Raw genomic sequence first — 4,735 nt, forward strand, 5'->3', positions numbered from 1 at the left:
AATTCAAGAGAAAATATTTACAAAATCTCAAAATGATTACATAAGGTTCTCAAATTGACTTTTTAACTGAATTGTCCAGGTAAAGTAAATATAACCTCCCTCATCCTCTAAATCTGATCTGTTCCTAAGATCTGGTTGGACAGTGAATTATTAGAAAATCCCTTGTTCCATTATTATTTAAATGGAAAAAAAATAATTTATTCCAGCCCATTCAAAAACCTCAGTTTCTTTAGATATCATTAATCACTTGATAACCTATTAAACAGTCCACCAAAGATTTCCACATAATTTAAAACAGAGGACAACATACTTTTTCTGCAAAGAGCCACATATTAATATTTTAGGTTTTGTGAGTTACACAGTCTCTGTCATACTTAACACTGCCATTGTAGCATAAAAGGTGCCAAGGAGGATACATAAACAAATGGCTTGGCTGTGTTCCAATAGAATTTTATTTACAAAAATAAGTACCAAGATAGATTTGGCCCATAGGACATAGTGTGCAGATCTCTGATATAAAGCATTTAAAACATCAAGTGCCTGATTTAAAAAAAACAAAAAAACAAAAAAAACACCTCATTCATTGTGGTACATTTGCGTATAGGATGCAACAATACATTATTGATGAAAATTGTGTTTTTCTCCCTGCGACAAACATATACTGTAATGTAAAAATTGCAGAAATGAAATAATAGGTTAAAGATACTTGACAAATACAAATAATACTTAGCAAAATAAAAAGCAATTTAAAAAATTTTTTGGTGGTAAACTGTTTCCAAAAACGGCCTCTGAACAATTGTCTCATCGTTGTACACCCAACACAAGTGGAATCTACTTCCCTTCTTGAATTTGAACAATAGAATGTTGTAAAAGTGACCCTGGGCCAGTTCTAGATTTAGGCCTTGAGAAACCTAGCAGGTTCTGGTTTCCTTTCTTTGAAGCCAAGTACCATATAATTATCCAATTATCCTTCTGTTGAGCAAAACCCAGGCAGATCCCAGCTGACAGCATGAGGTGCTAGACATGTGAGCCATTGATTTTCAAGGTCCAACCATGTTCCCTCTGAATGCAGCTATGTGAGTGACCCTAGCCAATACCATGATCCAAGGGGATGAAAGGTGAAACAACTTTCATTCTAAGTGGGTAAACTAATATGGTCCAGACCATTGGACCCAAGAAAATTCAGAAGTAGGAGAACCCTAAATTTTCATAGAGTTTATCCCCTCCACTTTCTCAATTGTATGTGTTCTTTTCCAGCATGTTTTGGTTTTCTTTTGTTGTTATAACAAACTTAGTGGTTTAAAACAACTGTTTTGTTCATGATTCTGTGAGTGAGAAATTCAGGCAGGGTTCAGCTGGGTGTTTTTTCCTCCATATGGCAATAGCTGGGTTGTCTCATATAGTTGCAACCAGATTGCTGCTGAGGCTGAAATATCCAACATAACTTTAGTTATATGTCTGGTGACTTAGTAGATTCATTTTAAGGACGAGGACCTCTTCCACTTTATCCTTGTGGCTCTGTATGTGGCTGTGTGTGTGTGTGTGTGTGTGTGTGTGTGTGTGGTAGCTGTATCCCAAGAGTGGGGGCTCAAGCAGCAAAGGCAGAATTTACAGATCTAAGGCCATGCAAGTTACACAGAATCACCACTGCCGCATTTTGTTATCTAAAATATATCAGAGGGCCAGCCCAAATCTGAGAGAAAGAGTGAAAGATTCCACCTCTTGGACAGTGTTAAGGTCACATTGCATCTACGGAAAGACAATTTACTACACAAGGCATCTATGGTATATGCTATTTCCTGATCAGTGGGTCTTATTAGCACAATATCATACATATAGTAGACAAAAATGATATCCCATAAGGTGATGAAATGATCATAGTTCCTGCACACTAAATTATGAGAGAGAGCTAGAGAATTAACATAGCCCTTACATAAAGCAATAAATTCTCTCACTTCCAGATGAAAGCAAATAACTTAGTTTTTGCATGCATATTAGGATGAATAAAACATATTTGCCAGAGTGATATCTACATACTAAGTGCTAGGAATTGTGCTCATTCACCTGACAAAAAGACTGCACCCAAATCAACATTTTAGATGACACTTTCACTTCTACACAGGCCAAATAAAAGATTAAATGAGGGTGTAGTGAAAATCACCATCCTGCATCTTTCAGGTATTTAAAGGTAGCACTAATTGCTAGAACTCCCCCAGGAACATGGTATTGCTTTGGGTTTATTTACTATTTTGGTAGAAAAGGGCAGTTCCAGGGACTACCGATTGGTTTTCCTATTACAATAGCAATGAATTAAGAAGCCAGTGCCAAGATGCTGTAAATTTCCATTAAGTTTATGAAGTTCAAGTCTATTTTCATCAGATCTAGCAATTTTTTGTTATACAGATCAAGTAGGATCTTAATAGGCTGTCCATCCATTTTAATTCCAGGGACACCACAATCAGTTATCCACCGCTAAAGATCCCTTTTACTTAAACAACTATGATTATTGCTCTGCTGCCTATAATGATAACTGCAGCTACCTCATCTCTGATGGTTAAGTGCTGTCACTTGGCTTCTGCTGCTTTGAGATATTATTTCCACTAGGGAGTTAGGGATCCCATTCGATGGCTGCATCTCCTAACTTCATCTCTGGGCTTAGAGGACAACAGCTACAGCACTTTCATAGGATTCTGGCATTCTCCTCCCCAGTGTTTTCCCAATACATTAGTGACAAGAGGGTCCTCTGAGCCCTCTCAGGACACATTTGGAGATAGCTGACTGGATCACAAATGATAAATCCATTCCAACCATCCTATCTTCCTTAGTCTTTTAAATCGATCCTCTAAAATATATCAAGAGATCTCTAGCATCTCAACTTTATTTAGTGCATGCACCACTGAGCTCGGATTTTAACCAACCAGCTGAGTAAACCTTTAGAAACTCTATTGGATGCTCAGGCAAGCACAATGAATCCAGTCTCTGGTAAGTATATCTATATTGATAATTTCAGTCTCATCGAAATCATATTCTTTCATTCCTAGTCTAACACCCTAGGAATTCATTATCATAGGTTTCTGCTGATATAAACAAGCACATTCTTGCATAGTTTTTAGTATGAAAGACCTCTCCCGGGTCAGAGTTTTCACTTGTGCCCTGGAATGTATTGAAATCTAACTCTATGCAGATCTATACCAGTGGTTCTTGACTTTTGTTTTTGAGTCACAACTTGGAGGATGGGTGCAGGAGAGATTACTATTGGAATCTAGTGGGTAGAGGTCAGGCATGCTGCTAAACATCCTGCAATGCACAGGTTAGCCGCACAACAACAAAAAATTATTCAGTCCATTTCTTACTGATGTTAAGAAATAAGAAACCATGGTCAAATATGGAGAATACAGAGGCCACTAGCCACTGACGGATATTGAACATTTAAAATGTGACTATTCTAAATGGAAATACGTTGTAAGTGTAAAATACACACTGATTTTGCACATGAAAAATAAATATCTTAATTTTTATGTTGACATGTTGAAATATTTTAATATATTGAGTTGTGTAAGAAATCATCAAAATTTAATTTTAACTCTTTTGTTTTACTATTTTTAATGTAGCTATTAAAAATTATAATTACATAGGTGGCTCACATTATATTTTTACTGGATAGTGCTGGTCAAGGGGTATAAAGAAGTGATAACAGTCAGTTATGAGAAGAATCAGCAAGGTAAATTCTTCAAATGAAGTTATTTTAGAATTTTCCAAGAAGACCAGACTAGCTTTTAAGACAGGGAAAGAGCTGTTCTTCAGAAAGCAAGAAGCTTGGTAGGGTCTAACTACTAAGAAAATAGAATTATCCAAGTCCACCCACACAACTCCATTACAATTCTGAAGATCTAGCTCCTTCTCAATCAGTGGCTTAATTTTTCATCTGGTGAGTCTGTTCATTCACCTTATCTTGTTATTCAGCTCTTCACATCATTAATACTTGATTTGGATATGTCATCTCAGCAACCCAGAGAGATAAGTTTTTAAGGCAATCATAGAAGCTCTCCTGACCTCTAAGCTTATCACATTTTTCTTTAAGCATCTTAGTGCAAGTATAAAGAGCAAACCCACCTCACAATCTTTGTAGTCTTCATTTCTACCCACAAAAGGCTTGCCTTCAATAATTAGTCAATTTCTGATGACTACAGGTCACTTTTAAGTGAAGGTAAAATTTACATTCAATAAAGCGCACAAATATTCAATGTTCAGAACATGAGTTTTGACAATTACATACACCCATGAAGCTACAAACTAAAACAAGATCTAGAACATTTATATCAACCCAGAAAGTCTATTTGTCTTCCATTCTGGTCCATTAACCAAAACTACCCCATCCCCAGTCACACACACATGCACACACTGAGAAAACCACTTTCTAATTTCTGTCACTACAGGTTAATTTTGACTATTCTTGATCTTCATATAAATGCAGTCAGATAATATATCTTCTTTTGTGTCCAACTCCTGTCACTTGATATATAGATTTTTTAGATTCAGTAATACTGTTGCACGTTTTAGTAGTTTATTCCCTTTTATTGGTAAGTAATATTCAGTTATATGAATATATCACAATTTGTTTACCAATTTTCCTGTTGATAGATATTTAGGTAGTTTGCAAGTTTTGGTTATTATGAATAAGGATGTTATAAACACACTTGTAAAAGGCATTTTATAAATATGATTTCATTTTTTT

This window comes from Pteropus vampyrus, unplaced genomic scaffold, assembly GCF_000151845.1.
Source record: "Pteropus vampyrus isolate Shadow unplaced genomic scaffold, Pvam_2.0 Scaffold22, whole genome shotgun sequence".
In the NCBI taxonomy this organism is placed as follows: domain Eukaryota; kingdom Metazoa; phylum Chordata; class Mammalia; order Chiroptera; family Pteropodidae; genus Pteropus; species Pteropus vampyrus.